Source organism: Thalassophryne amazonica, chromosome 21, assembly GCF_902500255.1.
Source record: "Thalassophryne amazonica chromosome 21, fThaAma1.1, whole genome shotgun sequence".
Classification (NCBI taxonomy): Eukaryota; Metazoa; Chordata; class Actinopteri; order Batrachoidiformes; family Batrachoididae; genus Thalassophryne; species Thalassophryne amazonica.
The window spans coordinates 2833429-2846532 of NC_047123.1; the positions used below are offsets into that span (position 1 = coordinate 2833429).

The window sequence follows — 13104 nt, forward strand, 5'->3', positions numbered from 1 at the left end:
GGAGACCCGTGACAAAGTCCAGGCCGATGTGGGACCAGGGGCGATGAGGCACGGGCAGTGGCTGTAGCTGCCCTGAGGTCTTTCTATGGTCGGCCTTGCCCCTGGCGCAGGTGGTACGGGCCTGGACGTAGTCCCGGACGTCGGCCTCCAGGGATGCCCACCAGAAGCGTTGCCGGATGACTGTCACGGTCCTTCGCACCCCAGGGTGACAGGAGAGTTTAGAACCGTGACAGAAGTCCAGGACTGCAGCCCTAGCCTCTGGTGGGACGTATAGTCTGTCCTTTGGTCCGTTTCCGGGGTCCGGGTCATGTGTCAGGGCCTCCCGGACGGTCTTCTCTACGTCCCAGGTGAGGGCGGCCACAATAGCGGACTCCGGGATGATGGGATCCGGGGGATCCGACGGTTCCGTTTTGACTTCGTCTTCGTGCACCCGGGACAATGCATCCGATCTTTGATTCTTGGTCCCGGGACGGTAGGTGATCCGGAAGTCAAAACGGCCAAAGAACAGTGACCAGCGGGCTTGCCTGGGGTTCAGCCGCTTGGCGGTCCTGATGTACTCCAGGTTCCGATGGTCAGTGAAAACCGTGAATGGCACGGCTGTTCCCTCCAACAGATGTCTCCACTCTTCGAGGGCCTCTTTCACAGCAAGGAGTTCCCGATTGCCGACGTCATAGTTCCGTTCAGCGGGGGTCAACCTGCGGGAAAAATAGGCACACGGGTGAAGGACCTTATCGGTCTTCCCGCTCTGGGAGAGCACCGCTCCTATCCCTGAGTCCGAGGCATCCACTTCAACCACTAACTGGCGGCTAGGATCGGGCTGCACCAGAACTGGTGCAGACGAGAAGCGCCGTTTCAACTCCTTGAACACGGCTTCGCACCGATCCGACCAGGTGAAGGGGACTTTTGGGGAGGTCAGGGCTGTCAGGGGGCTAACTACCTGACTGTAGCCCTTAATGAACCTCCTGTAGAAATTAGCAAAGCCGAGGAACTGTTGCAGCTTCCTACGGCTTGTTGGTTGGGGCCAGTCTCTCACCGCCGCAACCTTGGCCGGATCAGGGGCGACGGAGTTGGAGGAGATGATGAACCCCAGGAAGGACAAAGAGGTGCGGTGGAACTCACACTTCTCGCCCTTCACAAACAGGCGGTTCTCCAACAACCGCTGCAGGACCTGACGGACATGCCGGACATGTGTCTCAGGATCCGGGGAAAAGATGAGTATATCGTCTAGATACACGAAGATGAACTGGTGCAGGAAGTCCCGCAAGACATCATTTACCAATGCTTGGAAAGTCGCGGGAGCATTAGTGAGACCGAACGGCATGACCAGGTACTCAAAATGACCTAAGGGGGTGTTAAATGCCGTCTTCCATTCGTCTCCCTTCCGGATCCGAACCAAATGATACGCATTCCTAAGATCCAGCTTGGTGAAGATTTTGGCTCCATGCAAGGGGGTGAACACTGAATCCAACAAGGGCAACGGGTATCGGTTGCGAACCGTGATTTCGTTCAACCCCCTGTAATCAATGCATGGACGAAGCCCGCCATCTTTTTTACCCACAAAAAAGAAACCTGCACCCATCGGAGAGGTGGAATTCCGGATCAATCCGGCAGCTAATGAGTCCCGGATGTAGGTCTCCATTGATTCACGCTCCGGCCGGGAGAGGTTGTACAGCCTACTGGACGGGAACTCACTGCCTGGAACCAAATCAATGGCACAATCATACGGGCGGTGGGGAGGAAGCGTGAGAGCCAGATCCTTGCTGAACACGTCAGCGAGGTCATGGTACTCCGTCGGCACCGCCTTCAGATTGGGCGGGACTCGGACCTCCTCCTTAGCTTGGGAGCCGGGAGGAACCGGGGAACCTAGACACTCCCGATGGCAGGTTTCGCTCCACTGAACCACTACCCCGGACGGCCAATCGATCCGGGGATTGTGCTTTAGCATCCAGGGAAAACCCAAAACCACACGGGAGGTGGCCTGAGTCACAAAGAACTCGATCACCTCCCGGTGGTTACCTGACACCACCAGAGTTACTGGAGGTGTCTTATGCGTGATTGGTGGGAGTAGGGAGCCATCTAGCGCCCGCACCTGCACAGGCGAGGTAAGAGCCACCAGAGGGAGCCCTATCTCCCTGGCCCATCTACTGTCAAGCAGATTCCCCTCAGAGCCCGTGTCCACCAGTGCTGGGGCCTTCAGGGTTGAATCCTCAAACAGGATCGTGACTGGGAGTCATGTAGCAATGTGGGTGTGTCCCACGTGAATGTTTTGGCCCACCCCTGGCCCAGTCTCTAGGGGCGGGCGTTGGAGTTTAACCGCTCGGGGCAGTCGTTTGCGAGATGCTCACTCGAGCCACAAACATAACAAGCTCTGTGGGCCCGCCTCCTTTGTGCTCCAGGTGCCCTAAATGTTGCCCTGCTCGTGTCCATAGCTTCGTCAGCAGGGGGAGCCATAGGCGCACGGAGCGCAGGAACAGAGGAGCGTGGGGAGGGCGGAGCTCGATCGGACCCGGAAGGGAGAGGGACGACGCGTGCCTAGCCACGCCCTTCGCCTCGTTCCCGACGGCGTTCTTCTAACCGGTTGTCGAGTCGTATGACTAGATCGATGAGCCCATCTAAATCCCGCGGTTCGTCCTTAGCCACCAGGTGCTCTTTTAGGACCAGTGACAGTCCGTTTACAAAGGCAGCGCGGAGGGCAGTGCTATTCCAGCCGGATCTCGCCGCCGCGATGCGGAAGGCGACTGCATAGGCAGCTGCGCTCCGACGCCCCTGTCTTATTGACAGTAGTGCGGTTGAAGCGGACTCTCCTCTGTTGGGATGATCGAACACCGTTCTGAGCTCCCGTACAAACCCATCGTACGTATGAAGGAGCCGTGAGTTCTGCTCCCAGAGCGCTGTAGCCCAAGCGCGTGCCTCCCCGCGAAGCAGATTTATCACATAAGCTACTTTGCTAGCATCAGTCGCGTACATCACGGGACGCTGTGCGAAGACGAGCGAACACTGCATCAGGAAATCCGCGCACGTCTCCACACAGCCTCCGTACGGCTCTGGAGGGCTTATGTATGCTTCTGGGGACGGAGGAAGGGACCGTTGAACGACCAGTGGAACGTCACTTTCACGCGCAGGGTCCTCAGGAGGGAGAGCCGCAGCGGCGCCCGGAGGGCGCGCCTCCACTTGTGCGGCGAGAGCCTCCACCCTGCGGTTTAGGAGAACGTGCTGCTCGGTCATTAAATCGATCCGAGAGGTGAAAGCGGTGAGGATCCGCTGCAACTCACCGATTACTCCTCCCGAAGCCGCCGACGCGCCTTGGTCTTCCATTGGCCGTTCAACAGCCGGTTGACGCCCCTCGGGGTCCATGACGCTGGCCGAGATATCCTGTTGTGAAAGTGTAGGAACACGGACCCACAACAGGGGGCGCAATGAACAGACAATGGAGGAAGGGAATAACAAGGTTTACTATTGTGGAATGAGCACAATGAATACAACAATCACAATTTGGGGTCGAATCCGCTGGTGTCGTGTGGGCAGGCTCGAAGGTAGGAGACGTCTGTCTCAGTCGAACCGGAACCACCCAGATCTCCTCTGCCACCGAACCCTGGAAATACTGGAACCGCCAAGTCCCGAATTCCCAGGTGGCCACTGCCTCCGCTCGTCGGATCCGGTACTGCTGGCGGGAGAGAGCAACAACACACAGGTGTGGATGCGACAGCACCCAGTAACGGAGAGGGGAGAAGCCGCCTCCACCTCTTGTCAATGTATAGCAGGAAGGTGAGTACTTATCCAAGCAATGTAGCTACCAGTAGTCAACAGTCCTGAAAAGGTTTAACAAGCTTTAGCTGGTTGTTCAGAATATGAATGCAGAGAATATTACCTCAGTCTTAGGCGATATCTCGGCACTGAGGTGGAGACGCCGTCCTCCTGATATACCTCTGTGCTGAGTGGAACAGCTGTGTCCGGTGATGGGTGACAGCTGTCACACCGGCTGCTCCCATAAGGCGGCAGCGCCCTCTGGTGCCTGGAGCCCGCACTCCAGGCAGGGCGCCCTCTGGTGGTGGTGGGCCAGCAGTACCTCCTCTTCAGCGGCCCACACAACACCTTCTGGCAAATTGTTGCTGAACTGTCAGGTCTTCTTTTTAAGAAAATCTTCCACTAAACATTTCATCATGAAGCTGTATAAGCTTCACGATGAAATTTTAGCTTATGAAATGTGCTTCATAAGCTGGGTTTGACCCTCACCAGTTTGCTTTTCGTGTGAGCAGGTCCACGGAGGATGCCATCATTATGGTTCTACATGCTGCTCTGTCCCATCTGGAGCAGCAGGGGAGCTATGTGAGGCTGCTCTTTGTGGACTTTAGCTCAGCATTTAATACCATCCTTCCAAGCAGGCTGGTGATTAAGTGGTTGGACCTGGGGGTGTCCCACTCCATTTGCCGGTGGATCTTGGACTTCCTCACAGACCGCTCTCAGAGGGTGAGAGTTGGCCCTCACATCTCTTCGGCCATTAGCCTCAGCACCGGCTCCCCTCAGGGCTGCATGCTGAGTCCGTTGCTCTACACCCTCTACACCTATGACTGCACCCCCTCTCACTTCAGCAACAATATCATTAAGTTTGCTGATGACACTACTGTGGTTGGACTCATTTCTGGTGAGGATGAGTCTGCCTATAGAGAGGAGGTGCAGCGGTTGTCGGTCTGGTGTAGGGAGAACAATTTGATCCTTAACACCTCAAAGACAAAGGAGATGGTGGTGGACTATAGAAGGAGGAAAACAGTCATCCAGTCACTGGTCATCGATGGGGACTGTGTGGAGTGGGTCTCTGAATTTCGTTTTCTGGGCGTGTATTTGAGAGATGACCTGACTTGGAGCACAAATACTGTGGCTACCATCAAGAAGGCACAGCAGACTCTATTTCCTGAGGGTTCTCAGGAATAACCATCTGCCACAGAGACTGCTGGCGTCCTTCTATCGCTGCTCCATAGAGAGCATTTTTACCTACTGTCTGTGTGTGTGGTTTTCCAGCTGCACAGTCACAGACAGGAAAGCTCTCCAGAGGGTTGTCACCACAGCCCAGAAGATCACTGGTTGTCTCTTGCCTTCATTAGAGGAACTGTATACAAGTTGTTGTCTCAGGAAGGCAAGACTATAATCAGAGACTCCTCCCATCCTGGACACTATTTGTTTGAATTATTACCATCAGGCAGATGATACAGGGCACTTAAGGCCAGAACAAACAGACTTAAAAATAGCTTTGTGGGAAGAGCTGTTTGTGCACTGAATACTGCTGGACCTGCCATTTTATGATTGTGATTGAGTGTTTTAAACTAGGTAGGTTTATGTAGAATTTTTAGGGTTATTTATTTATTTTAAACATGCTTTTAAGAGATTGTTTTTAATTTCATTGTCATGCACAGGATTTTTTTCTGGTGTCATGTACAATAATAATAAATTCTATTCTATTCTATTACTGGGAATACAAAATATCCTAATATAAAATCAACAATAATGATAACAATATTAAAGCAAACAGAGCTCTGGTATCAGCCAGCCAAGGAAATCTGGCCTGATTTTTGAAAAATATCAGTCAAAAGTTTTGTTATCTACAAATTTCTATATGCTTACAAACAAGATTAACTGAATATTACAGAATACCCCTGAGTACAGAGGATTCCTGTTAGACCTCTTGAGGCTGTAAATGAGAATGGAGTGTATGCAGCCTCCTCCAGAAAAAGCTGCGCACTCAGTGACTTTTGTCAGAGTGGTCTGCTTTTTCCTTTTTTTTTCTGAGCAGTTAAGTTGAAAAATCCCTGAACTTTTCAGAAAGACACTGTGATGTCAGTGAGGTGCTTTTTCAGCCAACTGGGAGGGTTATTTTTTTTGCTGATTTGTTATTTGGATAGACACTGCTGAGGGTGAGGACTTTTTGTTTTACCATTGTACAGTATAAAGTGGTCATTAGCTGTTTATTGTTGTCACAGAAACAAAGCCTACAGTTTTTTTTTATTCCCACTGAAAATACTGAGATGGAATACTGGGATGACACCTTTGGGGGTGCTCTCTCAGGGATTTTCCAGAAAGAAAAAACAAACAATATATGGACACGAACCCTTACCAGACTGTTTTTGTGAGTGCGATGGCACATACACAAAATGTCTCTTCCATGTTTTCCAAAAAAACTAAATATCTCTGTTAACATGTCAAAACTGTTGTGTTGAAAAGCACAACATGCTTTTAGTGTTGTGGAAAATCAGATGACTTGCTCTCATCCACAGGCCCCAGTGTAAGTCCCAGGTTTGATTCAAATCAGATGAAGCCTTTTTAAGATGTCTTGGTAAGATTCATACAAACGTAAGTTACATTGAGAAAAAGTGATCTCAAGACAGCACGCCTCCAGTGGCAGCGTTAAATAAGAAAAAACTAACGTGTATGGAACGTTCCACAGCATGCACAGTAAAAAAAATAAAAGACAAAAAATGGTAACACGACAACGAAGCTTTTCAAGCATCACTTTCATTTCATATGACAATGAAGTAATTCTGAACAAATTACTGAGATCTAAGAAAAAAAAGCAAATAAATACTTTGAGACAGACACAAACAATGTTCTCCTTCTAAATTCACATATATTATGAAGTTAATGTTCAAATATGTTTCTGTAAAACTATACGGTCTGATGTTCAGCGCGTTTTCAAAGATGCCTCACATTCTTACTCCAGTGTATCTCTGCACACCGCCAGCAAACTGGAGATTAAGGATCTTGCTTATTGGCAACTGTCAAGGATTTTATACAGTTCATGCTCATATTATCATTTATTTTCTTTAGTTTATGCTTATATTATTATCATTTATTTTCTTTAGTTTATGCTTGTTGTGTGGGCCGCTGAAGAGGAGGTACTGCTGGCCCACCACCACCAGAGGGCGCCCTGCCTGGAGTGCGGGCTCCAGGCACCGGAGGGCGCTGCCGCCTCACAGGAGCAGCCAGGGTGACAGCTGTCACCCATCACCTGAGACAGCTGATATCAATCAACAGGGAGGTATATCAGCAGGACGGCATCTCCACCTCATGGCCGAGATATCGCTCTACTAAGGAGGTAACGTACTCAGCCAATTGTGTTCTTGACGATAATACTTTGTTGCTTGTGTGTTGGATAGCAGATAGTGAGTAGTACAGCGGGAGACTGTATTGGACTTCTTGGATAAGTACTCACACTCCTGCACTTACCAGTATTTTCCTGACAAGAGGTGGAGGTGGTGTTTCCACCCTGTGTGTTGCTGGGTGCAGCCGCACCCACACCTGACTGTTTCTGTTCCTTGCCAGCAGTACCGACGAGCGGAGGCAGTGGCCACCTGGGGTTCGGGACTTGGCGGCTCCAGTATCCCCGGGGTTCGGTGGCAGAGGAAATCGGGTGGTTCCGGTTCGACTCGGACAGACATCTCCTATCGTCGAGCCTGCCCACACGACACCATTGGAATTCGGTTACTGCTGTATTTGTAATCTGTTGTGTTTGTTGTGTGAATTCACAACAGTAAAACTTTGTGATTTGACTTTCTCCATTGTCCGTTCATTTGCGCCCCCTGTTGTGGGTCCGTGTTCCTACACTTTCCCAACAGGATATCTCGGCCAGCGTCATGGATCCCGAGGGGCGTCAACCGGCTGTTGAACGGCCAATGGAAGAACAGGGCGCACAGGCGTCCTCAGGAGGGGTGATCGGTGAGTTGCAGCGGATCCTCACCGCTTTCACGACTCGGTTGGATGTGACGACCGAGCAGAACGTCCTCCTGAACCGCAGGGTGGAGGCTCTCGCCGCGCAGGTGGAAGCGCGCCCTCCGGGCGCCGCTGCGGCTCTCCCTCCCGTCGACCCTGTGCGTAACAGTGACGTTCCACTGGTCGTTCAACGACCCCTCCCACCTTCCCCTGAAGCTTACATAAGCCCCCCAGAGCCGTACGGAGGCTGTGTGGAGACGTGCGCGGACTTTCTTATGCAGTGTTCGCTCGTCTTCGCACAGCGTCCCGTCATGTACGCAACTGATGCTAGCAAGGTAGCTTATGTAATAACCCTGCTTCGCGGTGAGGCACGCGCTTGGGCTACAGCGCTCTGGGAGCAGAATTCACGGCTCCTTCAGACATATGATGGGTTTATGAGGGAGTTCAGAACAGTGTTTGATCACCCTAATAGAGGAGAAACCGCTTCAGCCGTGCTGCTGTCAATGAGACAGGGGCGCCGGAGTGCAGCTGCTTATGCAGTCGACTTCCGCATCGCGGCTGCGAGGTCCGGCTGGAATAGCACTGCCCTCCGCGCCGCCTTCGTAAACGGACTGTCTTTGGTTCTCAAGGAGCACCTGGTGGCTAAGGACGAACCGCGGGATTTAGATGGGCTCATCGATCTTGTCATACGACTAGACAACCGGTTAGAAGAACGTCGTCGGGAACGAGACGAAGGGCGTGGCCGGGCACGCGCCGTCCCTCTCCCTTCCGGTTCTGACCGCGCTCCGCCTTCCCCACGCTCCACGGCCCCCGCGCTCCGTGTGGCTACAGCTCCCCCTGCTGACGAAGCTATGGACACGAGCAGGGCAACATTTAGGGCACCAGATGCACAGAGGAGGCGGGCCCGCGGAGTATGTTTTGTTTGTGGCTCGATAGAGCACCACGTGAGAGACTGCCCCGAGCGGTTAAAACACCAACGCCCGCCCCTAGAGACTGGGCTAGGGGTGGGCCGAGACATTCACGTGGGACACACCCACATTGCCACACGACTCCCAGTTACGATCCTTTATGAGGAATCAACCCTGAAGGCCCCAGCACTGGTGGACACGGGCTCTGAAGGGAATCTGTTAGACAGCAGATGGGCCAGGGAGATAGGGCTCCCTCTGGTGGCGCTTACCTCGCCTGTGCAGGTTCGAGCACTAGATGGCTCCCTACTCCCTCCAATCACGCACAAGACACCACCTGTAACTCTGGTGGTGTCAGGGAATCACCGGGAGGAGATCGAGTTTTTTGTGACTCCTGCCACCTCCCGTGTGGTTTTAGGATTTCCCTGGATGTTGAAGCACAATCCCCGGATTGATTGGCCGTCCGGGGTAGTGGTTCAGTGGAGCGAAACCTGCCATCGGGTGTGTCTAGGTTCCTCGGTTCCTCCCGGCTCCCAGGCTAAGGAGGAGGTCAGAGTCCCGCCCAATCTGGAGACGGTGCCGATGGAGTACCATGACCTTGTCGACGTGTTCAGCAAGGATCTGGCGCTCACTCTTCCCCCCCACCGTCCGTATGATTGTGCCATTGATTTGGTTCCGGGCAGTGAGTTCCCGTCCAGTAGGCTGTACAACCTCTCACGGCCTGAGCGCGAATCAATGGAGACCTACATCCGGGACTCGTTAGCCGCCGGGTTGATCCGGAATTCCACCTCCCCGATGGGTGCAGGTTTCTTTTTTGTGCGTAAAAAAGACTGCGGACTTCGTCCATGCATTGATTACAGGGGACTGAACGAAATCATGGTTCGCAATCGATACCCGTTGCCCCTGTTGGATTCGGTGTTCACGCCCCTGCATGGAGCCCGAATTTTCACCAAGCTTGATCTTAGAAATGCGTATCATCTGGTCCGGATCCGGAAGGGAGACGAGTGGAAGACGGCATTCAACACCCCCTTAGGTCACTTTGAGTACCTGGTCATGCCGTTCGGTCTCACAAACGCTCCCGCGACTTTCCAAGCGTTGGTTAACGATGTCTTGCGGGATTTCCTGCACCGCTTCGTCTTCGTATACCTAGACGATATACTCATCTTTTCTCCGGACCCTGAGACCCATGTCAAGCATGTACATCAGGTCCTGCAGCGGTTGTTGGAGAACCGGCTGTTTGTGAAGGGCGAGAAGTGTGAGTTCCACCGCACGTCTTTGTCCTTCCTGGGGTTCATCATCTCCTCCAACTCTGTCGCTCCTGATCCGGCCAAGGTTGCGGCGGTGAGAGACTGGCCCCAACCCACGAGCCGTAGGAAGTTGCAACAGTTCCTAGGCTTTGCTCATTTCTACAGGAGGTTCATTAAGGGCTACAGTCAGGTAGTTAGCCCCCTGACAGCCCTGACCTCGCCAAAAGTTCCCTTCACCTGGTCGGATCGTTGCGATGCCGCGTTCAAGGAGTTGAAACGGCGCTTCTCGTCTGCACCCGTTCTGGTGCAGCCCGATCCTAGTCGCCAGTTAGTGGTTGAAGTGGACGCCTCGGACTCAGGGATAGGAGCCGTGCTGTCCCAGAGCGGGAAGACCGATAAGGTCCTTCACCCGTGTGCCTATTTTTCCCGCAGGTTGACCCCAGCCGAACGGAACTATGACGTCGGCAATCGAGAACTCCTTGCGGTGAAAGAGGCCCTTGAGGAGTGGAGACATCTGTTGGAGGGAACGTCCGTGCCATTCACGGTTTTCACTGACCACCGGAACCTGGAGTATATCAGGACCGCCAAGCGGCTGAATCCCAGGCAAGCCCGCTGGTCACTGTTCTTCGGCCGTTTTGACTTCCGGATCACCTACCGTCCCGGGACCAAAAATCAAAGATCGGATGCTTTGTCCCGGGTACATGAAGATGAAGTCAGAACGGAGTCGTCGGATCCCCCGGATCCCATCATCCCGGAGCCCACTATCGTGGCCGCCCTCACCTGGGACGTGGAGAAGACCATCCGGGAGGCCCTGACACGAGACCCGGACCCCGGAACCGGACCGAAGAACAAACTCTACGTCCCACCAGAAGCTAGGGCTGCAGTCCTGGACTTCTGTCACGGTTCTAAGCTCTCCTGTCATCCTGGGGTGCGAAGAACCGTGGCAGTCATCCGGCAGCGCTTCTGGTGGGCATCCCTGGAGGCCGACGTACGGGGTTACATCCAGGCCTGTACCACCTGCGCCAGGGGCAAGGCCGACCACCGCAAGACATCGGGATTGCTACAGCCGCTGCCCGTGCCTCATCGCCCCTGGTCTCACATCGGCCTGGATTTTGTCACGGGCCTTCCGCCGTCCCAGGGAAACACCGTCATCCTCACGATAGTGGACCGATTCTCCAAGGCGGCCCACTTCGTGGCCCTCCCGAAGCTACCAACGGCCCAGGAGACAGCGGACCTCCTGGTCCACCACGTCGTCCGTCTGCATGGGATACCATCAGACATCGTCTCCGATCACGGTCCCCAGTTCTCCTCGCACGTCTGGAGGAGCTTCTGCCGGGAACTGGGGGCCACGGTCAGTCTCTCGTCCGGGTATCACCCCCAGACCAACAGGCAAGCAGAACGGGCCAACCAAGAGATGGAGCAGACCCTACGTTGTGTGACAGCCGCGCACCCGACGGCCTGGAGTACCCACCTGGCCTGGATCGAGTACGCCCACAACAGTCAAGTATCATCAGCCACCGGCCTCTCCCCTTTTGAGGTGTGTTTGGGGTATCAGCCCCCGTTGTTTCCGGTGGTTGAGGGAGAGGTCGGTGTGCCCTCGGTCCAGGCCCACCTAAGGAAGTGCCGTCGGGTGTGGCGTGCCGCCCGTTCTGCTTTGTTGAAGGCCCGGACGAGGGCGAAGACCCATGCAGACCGGCGGCGGACCCCGGCTCCCACGTATCATCCTGGGCAGGAAGTGTGGTTGTCCACCAAGGACATTCCCCTACAAGTGGACTCCCCGAAACTACAGGAACGATACATTGGTCCGTTTAAAATTCTCAAGGTCATCAATCCCGCCGCAGTGAGGCTTCAGCTTCCGGCCTCACTGCGGATTCATCCAGTATTCCATGTTTCCAGAATCAAACCTCATCACACCTCACCCCTCTGCACTCCGGGTCCGGCACCACCTCCTGCCCGGATCATCGACGGCGAGCCGGCTTGGACTGTGCGCCGGCTCCTAGACGTCCGACAGATGGGCCGGGGTTTTCAGTATCTGGTGGACTGGGAAGGGTACGGCCCCGAAGAACGCTCCTGGGTGAAGAAAAGCTTCATCCTGGACCCGGCCCTCCTGGCCGACTTCTACCGTCGCCACCCGGACAAGCCTGGTCGTGCGCCAGGAGGCGCCCGTTGAGGGGGGGGTCCTGTTGTGTGGGCCGCTGAAGAGGAGGTACTGCTGGCCCACCACCACCAGAGGGCGCCCTGCGTGGAGTGCGGGCTCCAGGCACCGGAGGGCGCTGCCGCCTCACAGGAGCAGCCAGGGTGACAGCTGTCACCCATCACCTGAGACAGCTGATATCAATCAACAGGGAGGTATATCAGCAGGACGGCATCTCCACCTCATGGCCGAGATATCGCTCTACTAAGGAGGTAACGTACTCAGCCAATTGTGTTCTTGACGATAATACTTTGTTGCTTGTGTGTTGGATAGCAGATAGTGAGTAGTACAGCGGGAGACTGTATTGGACTTCTTGGATAAGTACTCACACTCCTGCACTTACCAGTATTTTCCTGACAAGAGGTGGAGGTGGTGTTTCCACCCTGTGTGTTGTTGGGTGCAGCCGCACCCACACCTGACTGTTTCTGTTCCTTGCCAGCAGTACCGGATCCGACGAACGGAGGCAGTGGCCACCTGGGGTTCGGGACTTGGTGGCTCCAGTATCCCCGGGGTTCGGTGGCAGAGGAAATCGGGTGGTTCCGGTTCGACTCGGACAGACGTCTCCTATCGTCGAGCCTGCCCACACGACACCATTGGAATTCGGTTACTGCTGTATTTGTAATCAGTTGTGTTTGTTGTGTGAATTCACAACAGTAAAACTTTGTGATTTGACTTTCTCCATTGTCCGTTCATTTGCGTCCCCTGTTGTGGGTCCGTGTTCCTACACTTTCCCAACAATGCTTATATTATTATCATTTATTTTTAGTTTATGCTTATATTATTATTATTTATTTTCTTTAGTTTATGCTTATATTATTATTATTTATTTTCTTATAGTTTATGCTTATATTATTATTTATTTTCTTTAGTTTATGCTTATATTATTATCATTTATTTTCTTTAGTTTATGCTTATATTATTATTATTTATTTTCTTATAGTTTATGCTTATTATTTTTCCTCTTTGTGAGGAGGTTTTAGAAAGAAAGACTTGTTGTCTGCATTCTTCATGATTGAGCAAACTATTTTTCATTTTGCCTTATCCTGCTTTGACGAGCCAC

At 53.3% G+C, this 13104-nt stretch overlaps 1 protein-coding gene across 1 annotated transcript in view; it reads right to left on the bottom strand.

Annotated features, from left to right (window-relative positions):
- LOC117502615 (G-protein coupled receptor family C group 6 member A) overlaps positions 1-13104 on the bottom strand; it is a 33049-nt gene that overhangs the window by 19000 nt on the left and 945 nt on the right. The gene's annotated exons all lie outside the window — the stretch shown is intronic.